A 20,234-nucleotide genomic window follows, 5' to 3' on the forward strand; every position below is an offset into this window, starting at 1 on the left:
TCCAATTTATTGAGTGTTTCTTTGGTACCTACTATGAGTATTTCAGTCTTGTCTCCGTTGAGAAAGAGGCCGTTAGCCGCCATCCAGGCCTGGATGATGGCCTAGATCTCACTTAGCTTGGCAGTGTCCTGTTCATAGGAGCCGGTGAGTGGGAGTAGTACTTGCATATCATCGGCATAATTGGTGTAAGTTATGCCGTGATCGTCGAGGTCGTTGAAGAGAGGGAGGGTACAAATGTTGTAGAGAGTCGGTGACGTGCAGGAACCCTGCGGATCTCTGCAATGGATGGGTGTGGGGGTGGCGCATGGTTGGTCTGAGAATACCCTCATTAGCCTTCCCTCAAGGAAGGAGGTGATCCATGTGGTTGCTTGCTGTGAGAAGTGAGCTGCCTTCTTGAGGTGTCTGCATAGGGTCATGTGATCTACCAGATCGGAGGCTGCAGACAGGTCAAGCAGCAAGAGTAGCGCAGGTTTGCCTTTGTCTGTGGTTTATTCAATTTGCATTTTTAGGTCGAGTAGGACGGTTTTGGTTCCATGCCTTGGCCGGAAACCTGATTGCCTCTAGCCCAGGATGTGGTTTTCTTCCAGAAATGGTTGTATCTATAGGTATGCTGCTTTGTCCAGTATTTTAAGCAGGAATGGGACGGTTGTTATGGTTCTATAATTATTGGGCATGTCCGGGTCGAGTGAAGGTTTTTTGAGTAATGGGCGGACCCAGGGTTCTTTGAGAGCAGAGGGGACTATGCCGGTGGAGAGAGAAGCATTATTGATGGCTGTAATCAGTGGTGCTAGTGGCTCTCTGCAGTCTTTGATGAGTGCTGCGGGGCAAATGTCGCCCTTGTATGAGGAGGGCTTGATGCATTCCATGATAGCTGTGACTTCTGAGTCAGTGATCTGAAGGAGAAGGCTTTAGAGTCTTTGCTGTCATGAGCGAGAGCTAGGCTTTGGGGGGGGGGCTTGGTCATAGGCAAGGCACTGAGGTGGTTTTTTATTTTCTCTTTGAGTGTGTCTATTTTGAGTAACATGGCTGTTTGTATATTATAAAATGGCACATGCCACATGGTTGAACAAAAATCGGATCAAATTGAGTTTCATCTTCAAAATAATCAAACCCCTGACGTTACAGTAATTGCTGTAGGAGAACAAGCTGGTGATGGGAACTCCTCTCCATTCCTGAAAATCAACCTTCCTTCCAGTTTTAAGTGGAATTCCACACTGGAAGGAAATACTTTGAAATTGTATACCAATTCACAATATGAGAATCCCAATTCTATAGTCAACATTGATGACAAACCAGCACAAAGCGTAGCTGGCATTCAGAAGAAGGGTGAACAGCTCTTCTTCCCGATTCAGTTAAATGAGGGGAAGGAGTCTGTTCTCAACCGAGTTGACTTGAATAGCGAAGAAAGCTTCATCAGCCTAGTATTATTCAGGAAACTCCCAAAAGACCAGACTGTGCCCGCTGTTGAGTCAGTTTATCAGTTGGTATGGGGCATGTAAAGTCCCCGTTCCAAACATCTTCTGCTTAGCAGTCGTATGCTAGAGATTTCTATAGGTGACAAAAGCATAGAACATAATTGTTGTGCCGTACAAGGTGTACCTTCCCCCTTTTACATGGGCAGTCAGAACCGACTTGAAATTAATTTGGATCCGAGTTATTGCCAAGCCCGGTCTCAACTGGAGAGTAAATCCCAGGGTCCTGGCAGTCCTAAAGAAAGCCTTCTGGTCAGCCCATCGCTACCATAGGCAGTTGAGGTTTGAAAATGGAGAAGATGTCACCATCCCAGGCCTAGCCCTACAGAATCCGCATCCCCAAAGGAGAACTGACAGAAGAGAAATAGGTCCATATTAACCAGTTAAAAAGTTGTCATCTTATACACACTTTGCAGCAAATTGAGGAGACAAGAGAAAATCAAATAGAGGAGACATTTGCAAAATAAAAACAAGAAGAAGAAGGACCAGAAAAGAACAGGTAGGTTCATAAGTATGTATATCTAACAGGGAGTATATTTTCTTTTATATGACCAAAAATTAGAGTGAACGTCAATAATTAGCTTTGTCTTGTGAAGGATTATGTGTTGTTGTTATCTCCATACTGTAATAATCATGATGTGTGTGTGTCCCACTGCTGTCAACCTTTCGGAAGGCAGTCAGTGGGAAAATGTAGTAACTGTTTTTTATTTATTCACTAGATTCGTACTGGTTCCACCCATTCATAACCAAGGAGGACCTCTCCGGGGACCGGGAAAGGAAAGAGCAAAGGAAAAGCTGGAGGTGTTGCTCCACACCACAAAGAAAGACCTGAGAGAAAGCTGTGGGTGTCGCTCCACAATCCAACGAGAAACAATGAAAGGATTGTGGCGTACCGCTCCATGGTGGAAGAAGGACTCCACCTGATGAACCCCACTTTGCCCCATTGATGAATCCTACTTTTCCCTACTCTGCCTCGACAAGGAATCTCAGAAGAGTCGGTGGGTGGGGGGAATTTGTGGAATATATTTACCCACTCAGCAATACTCTCATCCATAACTAAGCTGGACTTCAGCAGACACAGCAAAATGGCTGCGCTGGCTGCTTTGAGCACCACTGCCTCACATCAAAACTGCGCTTTGCAGCTACAAAAGGATGGCTGCACTGTTTTGCCAAGTATCATTGGGCAAGATGGAAAAGGGAGCACCCCGAGAAAGGCTGTTAGGTTGTGTTCTTGTGTGTATAAAAGCAGCGCTGCTTTGCTGCAAGCCAAATGTCTCCCAAAAAGGGAAATATTTTACATTTAAAATGATGCCGCTCTGATGCTCTTTTCCTCATCATACTACTTTCAGCAGTGAGACCCTGCCATGCCCATCCATATTCAACATTGTGCTCCAGCAGAAAAGAGCAGTATCCCTGAATGACAGGCTGTTGTTCAGATCTGAGAAATCAAAAGAAGCTTTACTTCAGCTACACAGCAAAACACTTTACTTTTGGGCTACAAAATGTCAAAAATCAATGCTTCAATGAGTCCCTGGCACGTTGGACCTATGTCAATTTCCGTGGATCTGTGTTTTAAACAAATTGCTGTATAAAAGAAACTGACTATGACTGTAGAACAATGTGGGAAATTCAAATGGAACCTTTTGAAAGGAACATGCCAGCAGGCTTCACACCGTGTTTAAATGTACTTTTGCAAATAATAAAAATACCTGTTTTAAAAGTGTATGTTGGATAAGGCCCTCCCCCGCCCGGTCTAGCAATGTAAGGGGGTTGTTGCTGGGAACATATATGGGATGTTTTATTCAACAGGCTTGTTTTTGATTCAAAACAAAATAAAAGGAAATAAAGGAATTAAAATGCATTGACTGGATTTTGCAAGCTCCAGAACAGGTCTTTCTGCTGACTAAACTGAGGCCTTCCCCCAAAAGGATCCAGCATAAACTTCTAGAACACAGGGATGATAAGCGCTACCTTGAAAAACCTTGAATGGACCAATACAAAAAAGGTCACACGCTCATCAGACATTTGTCTGTGCTCCAGGCTGAGACAATAGAATCTGGGACTCCTACCTGTGAAGTGAGGAAGTGGCAATAAACATTCAATCAAACTGGGATACTCCCATCCCCACCCAGTTGGTGTTTGCTGAGAAAAAAATGGGCCACGTGAAGGACAAATGCCAGCCCCATTTGTTTCAAAAGACTATTTTATTAAGAAGCTTTTAAGACTTTTATCTTTGTAACAGGACATCGCAGGAAAGTAAAATGTTAACAGTTTTAATGTAATTTTGTGGTTTTTAATTTAAGACGTTGTAGCCTTTACTGCCATATGGGGAACAGAAATGTCAGAGAAGTGGACATTCTAAGGAAAGTGTATATGATGCTACTTTGAAATTCAATACTGATGTACCTTACAAACTGTAGAGTTGGACTGGCATGTGTAAAATATGTATCTGCCTGTGTGAGTGGTGAAAGTGCCACAACTGTACAAATGTGAAAATTATGTTAAGATTGATTTTTGGCAAAAAGGTCTGTGGAAAGGCTTTGCACATCATAAAGTCCAGCTTCATAAACTGAGTCACCTCCTAGAGGAGGAAACCAACATTGGTTGCCCTATCCTTGGGGGTAGGTCTAGCTCAGTTCTGCCAACCAATAATTCGATGATGTCACCATGCCTTATAAATAAGGGTGGCTGACAGAACTCTAGAGACTCTCCCCAGAAATTTCCTGCGCTTGCGTTCGTGATCTTCTACATTCATCTTGCCTGATTCCAGATTCCACTGCAAGGCCAAAGCATTGCTGATCCTATCCCAGCAAGGCCAATGCATAGCTGATGCTATCCCAACAAGTCCATTAATCCAGAAAACCCCACTAAAATTCCAACAACAAAGGGAAAAGCTGTGGTACCCTTTTGGGGAGTATCTGTGACCAGACCGGCTTCTTGCCCACTACCTGCATGCCTGCTGACCTTTAGCATCCGGTGACCAGACTTGCCCAGATATTTGCTGTAAGGGGCACCCACCGTCCGGTGACCAGAACCTGGTTGACTGTCCCAAAATGCCAGATTCAAGACGGGATTGTGAGTATTTCCTCATCCCATAGAAACATATAGACTACCCCGTCTTGACTTTTGTCTTTGTTCCACTCTCTAAGCAACCCTATCCATCCCTTGATAACTTGTCTAAACTGTTCTAATTCTCTGTGCACCCTGTCCCTGATTTCTAGTGCTAGCACCATTCTTTCATTCATCTCATCTTGTAACTCCTTAGCAATATTTTGATTAAATAAATTAGTTTTTCCATAAAGAAAAGGGATACACTGCGTGAAGGGTTACAACTGCAGCGTAACTTTTATATTCACGGGTGGCATTCCTCTTTCCTAGCCATTAAATCTAGTGTAAGTGAAACTTTTCCTATCTTTCAAAACCGATTTTCTGATTTTTAACTGCTCTATTTTCCTAAAACTGAACCTCATTCCACCTTGAAAATCTCATCCAATTCTTCAGCTATAGCCCTCCTTTTAATTTTATATTGTCCCTGTGATGTGCATCTATCCCCAGCCCAAAAGCTGCATACCGATTCAGTGTTTTTCACACATTATTTTTAAAAACTGTTTTGACATTTAAAACTGCTTCTGTGTGAAAATGCAACTTTCCAACGTGTGATTTGACTGCACTGTGTTTTCAATTTCAACCTGCTTTGTGAATTATATGCCTTTGTGATACCTTACCTTATGGTTGCTAGTGAGATAACATACCTGATACTGTGATAAAACATATGCATATTATTATTTAACCACACATATAATTAATTATTTGCTCAAATCTGAGTGTCATTTTAGACCATTGCGAAGGGTTTATCCCATTTCGCGAGGGGAGGTCTGATTCTGTTTGCTGCCTCATATCCCAGACTACCTGCGGCTTCCTTCTAGCCACTCAGAAATCAAATAAGTGTGGGTTGAGGGAACATTGCAGGTGGACACCTTAACTTGGGTGCTATCTATCCTAATTCAAAAAGTGTTCCTATTCATTTCTGCTGTGTACATGTTCTACTAGAAGGTTAACCAAGTACATTGCTTCCATTTCCATTGTAATTATCACCCCATTGGTGATTGCTGCCTAATATTAAAATGTGTGTGATTTTTGTGAACTTTAAAATTAAATAAATATTGTATTTCCACCAACCAGCCTGGTTCATGGTCCATTGTGACTCAGGGTATTTGTAAAAGGCGGTGTGAGACAGGTCGGGTATCGGCTCAATTTGAATTAATTGAAAATAAAGAGAAAGCATTCCTAATGAGCCCCACATCCTAGGCTAAGACCAAGTGTCCTAGGGCCTCATTACGTGTCAGGCGTTAAGGGGTTAACGGCGCCGTAAACGGCACCGACCCTTAACGCCTGATTCCGAGGTCCCTTTGCGGGATGGTGTTTTTAACGACTGCTACGGTTGCCGTAATTATCGCCTTCCCCATTCCCATTATGCCCTATGGGGCAAAAATGGGAATGGGGAAGGGGCCATTGATGAATGGGGAATTACCGCCCCACTCACCTTGGAATGGGGCGGTAATTCCGCCATCCACCATGGCGGAGTTGGGACCTTAAAGGCATGGACCATGGTGCTAATAGCGCCATGGTCCTCCGCCATGGTCGTAATGAGGCCCCTAGTACAGTGTGTGATGCCCGATCTGGAATCCTTAACATTGTGAAGTATGCAGAATTCTGAAACAAATTAAAGTGCTCTTCATAGAGGAAGTAAGCATGGTTTCCAACCTCACGTTGGCTTTAATTCATCTCAAAATGCAAGAATTCCTAAAAACCGATTACGAAGAACTATTTGGAGAAAAACATATTATTGTTTTCAGAGACCTCCTACAGTTAACATCAGTAAAAGGCCAACATATTTTCAAAACATTAGAACACAAACAATGTTGTAACACACTCAGCAGAATTGGAAATGTAAATCGCTAGCAACATTTTTGCTACAGGAAACTAACTCGAAACATGTGTCAGTCTGCAGATCTGGCCTATACGATAAGGTAAGGTATCACAAAAGCATACAGTACACAAAACAGATTGAAATGGAAAACCCAGTGCAGCCGAATTACACGTGGAAAAGTTGAATTTTTTCTAGTTTGAAAACGGGTGAAAAACATTGAATCGGAATGCGGTTTTTCAGCAGGGACAGAGATACACAGCACAGGGAAAATATGGAAGTGAAAGGAGGACTATAGCTGGTGAGTTGAGAGAGATTTGGAAGGTAGAATAAGATTCGTTTTTAGGAAAATAGAGCTGTTCAAAATTGAAAATCGGTTTTAAAATTGAAAGGCACATTTTACTTAAACTAAATTATTTAGACTATATTGTTAAAGAAAGCCACGGTACGTTCAAAGATTGATTTGCGACGTCAACCTTTTCCCGCCGGGTTCAGATCTATGTGGGAATTACTTTAAATTATTCCAAATATTACTAATGAGTTACACGATGAGGTGAATGAAAGAATTGCGCTAACACTAGACAACAAGAACAGGGTGCACAGAAAATTAGAATAGTATATAAAAGTTACCAAGGTATGGATAGGGTTGCTTAGAGAGTGGAACAAAGACAAAAGTCAAGATGGGGTAGACTATGTGTTATGGGATGGGGGACACTCACAGTCCGCTCTTAAATTTGGCATTAGGAACAGTCAACCGGGTTCTGGACTCCAGGGCTCGGATCACCAGGTAGCAGTGGACTCTACTAGCAGAACAACAGCTGGGCCTGTCTGGTCACCGGATACAAGGACAGCTGTATGGCAGGGTTGCAGCGGGCATGCAGTTAGTGGGCAAGAAGCCAGTCTGGTTTCAGGATGCTTCCCAAAAGAATACCATGGCTTTCCCTTTGGTTATTGGGATTTCTTTTAGTGGGATTTCAGAATTGAGGCCTTGCTGGGATGGTCAGCAATGCTTTGGCCTTGTTGGGATAGGATCAGCTATGCTTTGGCCTTGCAGTGGAATCTGGAATCAGTGATGCTTTGGTTTTGCAGTGGGATCTGGAATCTGGCAAGATGAAGGTAGAAGATCCGGAACGCAGGCGCAGGAAATTCAGGAAAGAGTGTGTCTAGAGTTCTGTCAGCCACCCGTTTTATAGAGCATGGTGACATCATGGAATGATACGGTAGGGCAGCTAACCACGCCTCTAAACAACTGGTTTGGTCAGAGGTGATAGTTACCACCTTCCTATCAGCCGGTTGGGTTTGAAGGGCATGATGTCAGATTTATGATGTGAGTTTTACAATGGCCAGAACCTCCCACAGTTACTTTAGCAAAAATCCAGTTATGCCATAAATGGCACATGTGTACAGTTGGGGCCTTTTAACAAATTACATAAGCTGGTTACATATTTCATGCAAAACATGCCAGTCCAACTCTACAATTTGTAAGACATTGTTCTGCCCTTCTAATCATTTTTAGTCATTTTTAGTGTGAAATATTCGGCCTAAAATTCTATAACTTTACACGTGTGTATGGATTATCATTAGGCATGTCAGTGTTGAATTTTACATTGGCATCATGTACACTTTCCTTGGAATACCCAATTCTGCGCCATTTCTGTTCCCAAGGTGGCAGTGAAGGCTCCAACGTCTTAAATTAAACCCCACAAAATTACAATAAAACTGTTAACTTTTTACATTCCTGCGAATTTCTGTTGCAAAAATAACTAGCTCCAAGGTTTCTCAATAAAATAGTCTTTTGAAACAAATGGGCATCCTTTCTCCTTCACTGGGACCATTTTCTTCTCTTCAGCTACCACCAACTGTCAATTCAGCCCAGTGTGGGGAGGGGGTTTCCCAGTTTGATTGGATGTTTTTGGCCCCTTCCACTTCACAGTTTAATATCCAAAAGGTTCCATTGCAAGAGGCCTCAGCCTAGACAGAAGTCTGCCAAGGTAGCAATTATCACTTGTGTGTTCTAGCATCTATTGTGAGGGGCCTTCTGATGCTGGCAACCCCCAAGCAGCAACCTGTTTGGGGCTGATTTCCCCCATGGAGCCAATGTAATTAAATTCTTTATTTTATTTATTCTTGTTATAAATCAGAATAAGCTTGTTGAATAAGATCTCCCATATCCGTTTCACAGCACAAAACCCCTCACATTGCTAGAAAAGGGCAGGGCCTTATCCAACATATATTTTTAACCAGGTATCTTTCTTTAATTTGCCAAAGTACATTCAAACATGTGGTGACTGCTGGCATTTATCCTTTCAGATTCAGTTTTTCTTTTCCCTCTTTCCCTCTGCACTTCCACATTGTTTTTGTAGCCATATTTAGCTTCTTGTATAGAGCAATGGGTTAAAACACAGATGCACTGAAATTGACATAGGCCCAAAGAGCCAGGGCCTTTTTGACGCATTGATCCTTGACATCTTGTAGCCAAAAAAGTAAAGCATTTCCCATGTAGCTGAAGTAAAGCTTCTTTTGATTTCTTCAGATCTGAACAACAGCCTGTCATTCAGGAATACTGCTCTTGCCTGCTAGAGCACAATGTGAATGTGGATAAGCATGGCGAGGTCTCATTAATAGAAATATTGTGATGATGAACAGAGGGAAAAAACATCAGAGGGGTATCATTTTTAAATGTAAATATTTCCCTTTTTCAATGGGAACTTTGGGCTTGCAGCAAAGCAGCGCTGCTTTTTCACTCCCCTTCTTTTGTGCATGTAAGAACACACTGGCAGGCCTTCTCAGTGTGCCCCCTTGTTCCATCCTACCCAATACATGCTTAGCAAGATGGTGCAGCCATCTTTTTGTCATTGCAAAACACAGTTTTGATGTGAGGCAACGTTGCTCACAGGAGTCAGCGCAGCCATTTTCCTGCTTCTGCTGAAGTGCAGCTTGGTTTTGGAAGGGAGTACAGCTGAGTGGGTAAATATACCCCACAAATTCCCCCCCACCCGACTCTTCTGAGATTCTTTGGCGAGGTAGAGTAGGGCAACGTGGGATTCATCAGTAGGGAAAAATGGGGTTCATCAGGAGAGTAAAACGGGTTCATCAGGTGGAGTCCTTCCATCATCAGGGAGCCGTACCTCCATGATCCTCCCGTTGTCTCACGTTGTAGTCCAGAGCGACACCCACAGCTTTTCCCTTGCTCTTTCCTTTCCCGGTCCCCGGGGAGGTCCTCCTTGGTCCATGAAGGGCGCAGCCAGTATGAATCTATGAAATAAACACAAACTGGTAACTACATTTTCCCACTGACTGTCCTCCAGGGAGGTGGACAGCAGTGGGACACACATACATTTAATAATAATAGTACTTAGGCAATAAAGGTAATTGATCAGTCCCAAGACACAGATAACTGTGGATTTGGCTAGAATTTTGGGGAATCCCTTTCGTCCTAACAATGAAGAAACATACTCCCTGTTAAGTAATTATACCTCTAAACCTATCTGACCCCTTCTGGTTCTTCTTTGTCTGGTTCTCATTCTCCAGATGTCTCCTCTATTTGCTGCAACATGTGCCTAGGGTGACAACTTTTTAATTGATTAATATGGACCCATTTCTCTTCTGCCAGTTCTCCTTTGGGGATTCAGATTCGGTAGGCGACAGGTGAAATTTTATCTACAATTACCTAAGGGCCGCGCCAGCTAGGGAGAAATGTCCACTTCTTGGTCTGGTTCCTTTGGAAATTGTACAAGTAGACCCTCTCTCCTACTTGGTATTCTTTTTTGGTTGTTTTCTTATTGAGTCTTCATCCCCTCTGCAGATTTTTCCAGATTCTGCTGAGCATACACAAAAGCATGTTGAAGGTGTTTTCTTAGATTCTCAACATACTCATGAGTTGTGGAGGCGTTTATCAGTGTTTGCTCTTGTGATCTATAGAGCAGATGCTGAGGTAGCACCATCCTTCACCCAGTCATCAGCTCAAATGGAGACATCTTGGTCGCAGAAGAAGGTGTAGATCTAATGGCCATCAGGACTGTAGAGGAAGTCCCAGATTTGACCTGCTCCCCTGCCCCCCATTGCAAGTTGCCAGTAAGGTACTTGCCGAAGTACGTGACGTATGAGGAGCAAATGAACCAACAGAGAGCCGCACTGGGACTCTGCCCCGTGTGCATAAGGAGATCAATACCGGTTGAAGCAGCCATAACGCGACAACCCTGGGCAGCACGGTACAGCCTTACCAGCCACTGATGCGAAGTGAGGAATACCTGCACACGGTCCATGAGGAGCCCCCTAAAGCCCTAATGGAAGGCCAATGAAAATAAACCAAGGGCAAGAGCAGCCCCGAGAACAAACGGAATTGGCTACTGAAAGCATGTATGCCAGTACTAGTAACTGCAAGGATAATGATAATGGATGCAGGGGAGAAACACTGTTAAAACGTAAGAGAATGGTGCCATGAGACAAGATGGAAGCAACCACCCTGTTGAATGTGTGTAAATAAGCTTGAAACGCAAGATGCTAAGAAATCGATACTGCCTACAATGCTTAGTAGAAGAACAGAGAGGCAAGCGCCAACCATATATCTACCTCAATACTGCACAATGTACACATGCGACTCCATTTTGTGAAAGCAGAATGTACCCAGGCGGCCCAAGGCTTGACAGGCCGAGTTTAGAAAATCAGCGAAGACTAGAGAAGGAGTGGAATCGAAACTCAACAAAGAAAGGCTTATGCCGGGGAGATCGAGGTCAACCAGAGAAGGGGAGGTGAGCATGAGCTCACGAGACTCCAACTACAGAGAATACCAGCCCGCATGTGAAGGTCAAGATAAGAGAGGCACACGCAGGTGGCCAAGCGCACACAGAATTGAATGCACAAAAGGTTGGAAATTGAAGCAGATTCACGGTGGACCAGCACGTGACCAGACAGGTGCGAAGATGTACCACTGCCTGATGTCATCCAGAACCAGAGGGTGCCATAACATTTCCTGATAAGAGACTACAGATCCGAGGCCATACCCAGCCAACTAATTGACACATAGCCCTAAAACACTGATTGATGGAAGGGAAGAAGGGTTAATCTTGGGACACTAGGCACCTGGGTGTCTACTCTGCATGCTGCTAATGAAAATGGAGATTTATGTTTAGGGGTGTAACTTGCCCAATCACAAGGGACCATGTAATCTAGGGTCCTATAGACACTGTAACCAATGAGACGTCGTACTTGTGGTGACGTCAATCACGTGTGTTGTAGAGGGAAGGGCCTAGACGCCCACCCAATAAGAGTTATCCAATCCACTTGCGTTATTTCCATATACAGATATAGCACCTATACTTAAGTTACCTTTTCCCAACCAATTGTATTGCCTGATGATTTTTTGTAGAATTAGGCGTCAATGATGACGGATTTTGCCCATAAAAGAGGCTGTTGGACTAAAGTTCGAGGAAGTCGGGGTGAGGCAGGTGTTTGTGATGCTGCTGATTCCCATCTGTTGATGTATGTATCATTAAACAGACTTCCCTTTGACAATTTACTGAGTCCTGATTATTGAAGCTTGCTGGAGTATGTGAATTCTGCACCCTGTCCTCACATGGTGCAGCTATCATGCATTACTTGTTTTCGAGGGTGAGTACTGACCAATGGGCCCGTCAGTAATTTTCTCTCCTCGTCAACACTTGGTAGCAGAGGATGGTTTCAGCCATCGATTATAGATTATCGATTGATATAGTATAAGAAACCTTTAGACCGACGGCACGAAGTAACTCTGGGCCTTCGGGTACATCACGAGTCCTTTTGCTATTCCTGCTGAGTAGGCTGAGAAGCTCCCCGTGGACAATGATAGCATAATTATTCCAAAAAAATCTGCAGTGGGTCTGAAGGAACCCGCCTTTCCAAGCATAACCCTTCTCATTCCCACGGGCAGTGGATCGGACGAAAACCATAAAAGCAGGAAGAGAAAGGGGCGGTGATCCTGAATTCCAGAGAGGAAAAGAGGCAATCGGTAAGTGAAAACAACGAAACCCGTTATCCTGGCAAAGGTCTTACAGGCGGAAGGTAACGGAGGGTGGTGGGGAAGATTAATACAGTTAAAAGTAGGGAAGACTGTAGAGATATAGAGGGTAAAAACCCGGGCACCAGAAGTAATTGGGAAAAAATACTAGGGGGGGCACCTGAGTAAAAAAAAATAAGGAATACCAGGGGGGCACACGAGAAAAAAACTGTAAGGAATACCGGGGGGGGCACCCCGAGAAAAAAACTGTAAGGAATACCGGGGGGCACCCGAGAGAAAACTGTAAAATTCGCCTTGTTCCTGCGCTTTAAAGAGTGGTCAAAAGGAATGTGAACCCAGATCCCACAAAGGGGGGGAAATTAGGCTACGCTTACGTTTAAAGATGTAAGAATGGGGTTCGTTCAAATCCCATGACGGGGTAATAAGTAGAAGGCAGGTATACGTATGACCACTGGTGTCCGTCTAGTATGTCAAGTGTCTGTCCTATATGTCCTGTGTATGCTGAATGTGGAATTATTGTGTTATTAATTGATGACAATGTATTTTTGCTTTACGCGATTCTGTAAATGAGAGGGAATTGCCACTGAATTGATGTGTTTTGAGCAAAACTGTTGGTATAAACGTTTGCAGGAAAATTGGATTGGAGCTTGCGTATGTGGTGCTTGCTCATAATAGCGTAAAGTTGAAAAACTGTATGAACATTGTTGGTGACAAAATTAAGAATGGAAGAAGTTACCCCACTTGCACATTTGTGCAAGCAGTTGCCAAAGCACGCAAAAAAATTGAAGAAATATAGCCAGGAGTGGGTTAAGGACACCGCAAATAAAATGTTTATGCCGTGGCCCCAAAATGGGTAATTGTCAAAGGCTGTTTTACAGCACATGACCACCTTCCTACATGCCACATATAGCGTGAAGAAGCTCATAAAACGCATTGCTGTTCTCGAGCTTTGGAAAATGTCTGAATAAGCAAAAGAAGAAGAAACCCCCGCAGACTGGATATTGAATGTATGTACGGAGGGGGGTGAGACGCCTACCGTGCCACCTGCCCCGCCGGAACCAGAGGTTGAGGGAAGTACATCGGAGGGTCTTTACCTACTAAGAGAACTTAAGGCAGCCAAAGGTTATAGCAACCCTGCATATGAGTCACCTGCGTGTAGCAGTAACAAGACGAAAGAGAAGGAACAGGAAATTGACTCGGCCTCCACAGTCCCATGGGAAAAAGAGAGGCGAGGTAAGGAAAGGAAGGACCAGGCACAAACGAGTGCACATCTAGATAGAGAGAGGGAAAGAAGCGGAAAGGAACCGATGAGTTAACATGTACGAAGTACGAATGGATGGGAGGGCAGATACTGTTGAAGTTAGATGGAAAAGGAAGTGATGGTGCAAGGCCGAGTGAACGGTCCGATGAGGAGCATAGAAAGGAAAGGGAGAAGGAAGTGGACATAAGAAACGAGAGGGCAAGAAAGAAGGATAGGTTGAGGCGAGAACAACTATATCGCGAAGAGCAAAGTATACCGCTCAGTCGCACTCAATATGCAGCCTATGAATAGTACAGGCACAACATGCTAAGGTTAGAGGAAGAGAAGAGAGTGCACGAAAGAAAGGTAAAAAAGTGAGAAAATGAGGAAAGTAGAAGGACAAAGGAACGTAGAGATGAATGGATGAGGGAAGATGATAAGGCTAGAAAGGAAGCAAAGAGGCAAAGGGCGCGAGATTTAGAATATTTGCAACAGGAAGTGAAAAAACCTAATCCTGTTGTAGACTGGGAAGACATAGAAGAGTTCTTTCCTGCAAGCAATGCGGTACCAGGTACAGGTGGGACAAATATTGATGATGACTTCGACACCAGAAGCATCGGGGAAGCGATTGACAAAATATATGATGAGATGGGACTGGAACAAATCTCCCAAGAGGGAAGGGAAGATGAGCGCGTAGAGAGCACTCAGCTATATGACACTGAGGATGTCACCCAAAATAGTGGGAGTAGGGGACATTCCCTAGATAGACTAGAAGTTGGGCAGAACGAAGATGATGTGAGAAGTTGTGTAAATTGGGAGTACTCGGAATCAGACTCCGATGGGGAAGCGGAGAAAGTGGCGTATGATGAAGGGAGACGGTGCGAAAAGCGACTCCCAGGGAACCGAGAGATACGATGGTCAGATGCCAGCGAGTCCATAGATAGGACTACGAAGTCCGCTGCACAGTCCAGCCGACATGAAGAGACATCCCACGGTCAGAGGGGGGCGTCGGTACCTGCCTATACAGATAGGTTAAGGGCATTGCCAGGTAGAAGGCAAGGTGGGAACGCCGCCCAGGCATGAAACCGAGGAGGTATAGAGAAGAAAAGGAGGATTGCGCATTCCAATTCCCAGTGTTAGAAAAGGGGGGAGCAAGACCGCAATACATTCCATGGCCACACATGGACCGAGAGAATCTTAAAAATAAGCTTCCAATGCTGACCTCGGGAGCCGGAAAGTGGATACATGAGCTAGAGAAAATGACGGGGGGCGTCACTCTAGCCATAGGGGACATCAAGGGTCTTCTAACTGCTATACTTGGTGAAAGAGCAGACGACGTGTGGAAAAGGGCAGGATACCCCAGGGTAACCATAACTAACACCTCTCATGACGGGGCGTCATTTAACAACTGTAGAGCAGCAGTGTGGAAAGCGCTGCGTACGCTGTATCTAGACACATCTGATATGGGAGCTAAAATGACTCGAAAAATGAAGGAGTCAGAGGAACCTTTGCTTTATATCCAGAATTTTCAAGACGCGTGGGTGCTCGAAACGCATGAGTCTTGGATGAAATCTATCCCTGTATTCTATCATATATTGTGCCAAGGGTTACCAGAACCGGTGCAAAAACAGCTTAAAAAAAAGTGGTAGGAATAGAAGCTAAACCGTGGGCCGAAATCCAGTTGACGATTGCCCATTACTGTAGACTGTTGCAAGAAAAGAATCGGAAGAAAGAGGCAACGCGTAAGGGAGAGGAGGCAAAGCTAGTACAAAGGAAGCTCTCAAAGTATGCTCTCGAGGGAGCCATGCTAACAAGTCCAGCTGAATCGAGTGCACAACGTGCCTCTCACCCGCCACAAAACAATCAGGGTAACGCGGAAGATTACCTGAGAGGAAGGGGATTTGGAGGAAGAGGTTGGCAGAGCAATCAGGGAGGATTTAGAGGTAACCAAGGAGGTTTACAGAATGTTCAAAATGGTATCCAGAACGTACCGATGGCCAGTCCGACTATGCCAGATGGACAGATGGCCCGACCGCCACCAGTGTGTTGGTTGTGTGGCGTAACAGGAAACATAGCGCGCATGTGCAGAAGCCAAAGCATGTGGCAGATCAACCAAGGGTTGGGGACAGGCATAGTGAATCAACCTGCTACCCCACAACAGGGCAGTGCACAAAACTATACCGTGCAGCAGCAGGCGTTTGGCTTGCAGCAAGGTGCACAGCAAATGGTCCAGCCACAAAACATGGGGAATGTACCACAGGGATAACCCCAGCAAACACTGCCACAAGTGGCTCAGGGCACTAATTCTGGTGGGGGAAACCCACAGGTATACAGTGGACCGAACCTATATATGAAATAGGACTGCTCACAGGGAACTCTGATGTGTTCTATCCTATTAGTGACACCAGACTCTAACAGGGAGCCTAGGGTAAATGTCACCATAGGGGGGAAAGAATATTCCTTTTTAATTGACACGGGTGCAACGCGCTCGTGCATACGTGAAGGAAGGTTCACCTTGTCCGGCAAGGCCATAGATACCCAGAGTTTTACTGGAGCTCATAGCAGAGTTCCCTTTACTGATGCACTCCCAGTCTCAGTGGGAGAATGCAACATGAATGTACCCTTATTTTATTCTCGTCAGTCCCCGGTGAATATTATGGGTCGGGACTTGATGACAAAGTTGAATATGACCATCTCGTTCACAGAAGATGGCATAGTATGCTCCACTCCAGGAATGCATTATTCAAACGTGTGCGAAATGATCAGAGCATATTCTGGACGTGCAGCCATGAGAGCTATACCACTGGAACCAGAAGTGTTCGCATATGGCATGCGAGTGCTTATGGCGGGACTGCCAGGCCTCGCAGACAAAACTATGAGAACCCCGGATGAGTTTCTATTCAGGCCAAGAATACCAATGCACAAAGAGGAGGGACAAGTATTTCCCTTAAACATACAATCTGCTGCGGTGCGAGGAAAGGTAGTATTAGTTGAAGGATGTGACAACGAGGGCAGACCTTGGTGTGCGATTGTCCCCATCGAAGAAGGGTATTGAGTGACTGACGTCAACGATGACGATCTGTTCGAAAGAACACCCTGACCTAGAAGAGACACGGGTGGAAGTGAGTCTCATATTTTGGGTCAAAATGATCTAGCGGGAGGTGCCGCAGAGGATGATGTTAGCGCTGGTACACCAGGAATATTTCAATGACGATATGGCCCTAGTGCCAGTCAAGGTATGGACTACAGGGCCCTATGATGTGGGTCTCCTGAGGGGGGCTGGCTAAGTAAAAATTAAATTGAAACCAGGAGCAATTCTGCCACGGGTACGACAGTATCCCATGTCCAGGGAAGCAGATGAAGCGATCGTAAAGACAATCTCTGCCATGATGGAGCAGGGCATCCTGGTGACATCAGAATCACCATGCAACACAGTGATTTACCCTGTCAAGAAATCTAAGGGAGGGTCCTGACATTTAATCCAGGACTTAAGAGCATTGAACGACATAGTCGAAGCCGAGTTCCCTCTAGTCCCTAATCCATCCACAATTTTGTGCAATATACCCACTGAAGCGAAATACTTCACGGAGATCGATTTGAAGAATGCATTCTTCTCTATTCCATTACACCGTGACTCACAAGACCTAACGTCATTTACTTTCAGACAAATGCGCCTGAAAAGTACGAGGCTGCCACAGGGGTATTGCGAGTCTCCATCTATTTTCAACAGAGTCCTGCAAATGGACCTAAGCAATATTGCAGTGGACAGTGTTGTTTTGCAGTATGTAGATGGCATTATAATCTGCAGCATCACTGAAGAGCAATGCCGACACGACTCTGTCCAGCTATTGACTATATTGGTTGAGAAGGGGTACAAAGTGGACAAGGACAAGTTGCAATACTGCCAACAGGAGGTGCTGTAAATAGGGCAACTGATCTCACATGAGGGGAAAAAGGTAACCCCCGTAAGGGCTGAGGCTATCATGAACATGGCCAAGCCGCGCACAGTAAAGCAAATGCAAAGCTTCCTAGGCCTGTGCAACTATGTCAGAGCATGGATCTTTGACTACAGCTCGTATACCAAGCCCTAGTTGCAGGCCCTTAAAAAGGCCCAGGCAACGAGAGAAGAAATTGAATGGAATGAAGCGATGGAGAAAGGGTTTACAGAACTCAAGGGGGCAATTTGTAAGGCCCCAGTCCTCGGGATTCCTAATTATGCTGAGGAATTCTATCTGTTTTCTCATACTGATGGCGATTTTATGACGGCAGTACTCGCGCAGCGAACCTCACTGGGATATAAACCCCTAGCATATTACAGTGGAAGTTTGGACTTGGTTATGAAAGGCCACTTCCCATGCAAATAAAATTTTGCTGCCGCCGCATTCGCCATTGGGAAGGCGTCATCCATTGTGAGGGGGTGCTCCATGACATTATATGTTGAGCACTCATTATTCGCCATACTAGAGAAGCCAAAGGGTACGCTGACTTCTCAGAGAGCATCAGCCTACGTGGTGATTATCTCCAATCCATCGATCAAAATAGTGCGATGCAAAACGGTGAACCCTGCTATGTTTATTGCTGAGCCAGTCACAGATGGAGAACCTGTGCATGACTGTGCGAACTATGAAAAATACTATGATGAGATCCCCAGGGTCAAGGAAAATGCCCTGCCAAGTGGAGAGATCGTCTTTATTGACGGGTCTTTGAGGATTGACCAAGAGGACGGGCAAAGGTATACAGGCGTGGCCGTGATCAAAAACATGGCGAATGGAGAATTCCAAGTACTTGTCAGTGCACAAATACCATCCCACTATTCGGCACATGCTGCAGAACTAGTGGCATTGATACTCGCCATTGAGAATCACGTGGACCAGGAAGTATCAGTGTACAGTGACTCTGCCTATGTGACGTCAACAGTGCACGCAGGACTGGCACGCTGGAAAAGGAGGGGCTACCTCTGAGCGGACGGCATGCCAGTGCAGCACACGGCCCTACTGGACAGGCTGATAAAAGCACTACAGCTCCCAGTGGGCATAGCGGTTGTAAAATGCGCCGCTCATACCAAAAGGGACAGATTTTGTGTCATGTGGAAACCATGAAGCAGACATGGAAGCCAAGCGCATGGCATCCAAAGCTGAAACAATCATGGACGTGGATGTGGCACGTACCCATGAACGTATGATGGTGGCGCGAGCCACATCAGAAGCCTATAGTAATATGGGGCAGTCTCAGTTAATGGAGCTCCAGGGGGAGGCCCTTCAGGAGGAAAAAATCTGTGGAAGCGTCGAGGGTGTTCTTTAAGCCCCTCAGACAGATTGTAGAGGCAAGAGAGCACTGGTAAACCAGTAATGCCTGTCGCCCTTCTAAAAGTAGCACTAGAACAGCTTCATTACCCCATTCACGTGACAAGAGAAAATCTTGCCGCAACGCTTGCCGAAGACTGGTTTACATTGAATTAAGCAGAGCATGTTGCATTCTTTATGGTAAATTGCATTGTCTGCGAACAATTCACCTCTGGGCACACATTAAAAGTAGTGAGTGAAGTCATCCCCAGACCAAGTGGACATTTCCGGCACCTGCACATCGATTATGTCGATATGATTCAGGTGTGTAATGGGTACAGGTATTTAATTGTGGTGGTGTGTCCCTTTTTCCGATGGATGGAAGCAGGTCCCTGCACACACCCCGATGCCACCTGTGCTTCTAAATTCCTGGTGAGGGAGGTCTTCCTTAGATGGGAGGTGTGTGAGGTTATGAGATCAGACAATGGGCCTCATTTCGTGAACGCAGTGTTCGAACAGATTAGCTTGTTGCTTGGTATAAAGCACAAGTTCTCGTCGGCGTATCATCCAGAGGGAAATGGGTTTTGTGAACGGATCAACGGCTTGCTTAAGGAAAGGATAGCCAAGTTGAAACTCACATTAAGAAAGGGATGGGTACACTGTCTACCACTGGCATTGTATGCTCTTCGGAACCAACCAGGCTCCGACCATCATCTTACGCCGCACAAAATAGTTACTTGGAGAAGGATGAGGACTCCCCTTACCCCCCGAGACAGAGCTAGATATGATGCCCAGTCGCCTAGGGAGGTTCTGGGAGAAGAGATGAAAGCTTACCTGGACTGTCTCACACCCAGTACCACTGTCATTTCAGGCCAGCTGCAGCAACGGTGGAAAGGGGACAGCACAGCACGAACCACTGCAGATAGTGCTGATGCAAGCGCAGCTCTCAGCCTTGGCGCACCCCTTGTTTTACCTGGAGACAGAGTTCTGGTAAAAAACTTTACGAGAAAGAAATGGGATGAGCCGAGGTTTAACGGCCCCTTCATCGTAGAGGACTGCACCCCGTCCGCTGTTAAGCTTGTGGGCAGAAGAGCCTGGATCTTACTGAACGACATAAAACCCTTTATAGGAGAGAGCACTCCTACTGCATCTACTGCCGGGGAACCCACAGACAACGGGGAAGAACCACAGCACGTGCAGACAAGTCTATGACGAGGAAGAAAGACGCATGAGCAGAAAACACAAACTAAGGAACTCACTGTGAAAATTGTGGCTGTACACTGAACTTCTCCTCCAGACACTGAATGAGGTACAAGAC

This window comes from Ambystoma mexicanum, chromosome 6q, assembly GCF_040938575.1.
Source record: "Ambystoma mexicanum isolate Mex_15411 chromosome 6q, UKY_AmexF1_1, whole genome shotgun sequence".
Classification (NCBI taxonomy): domain Eukaryota; kingdom Metazoa; phylum Chordata; class Amphibia; order Caudata; family Ambystomatidae; genus Ambystoma; species Ambystoma mexicanum.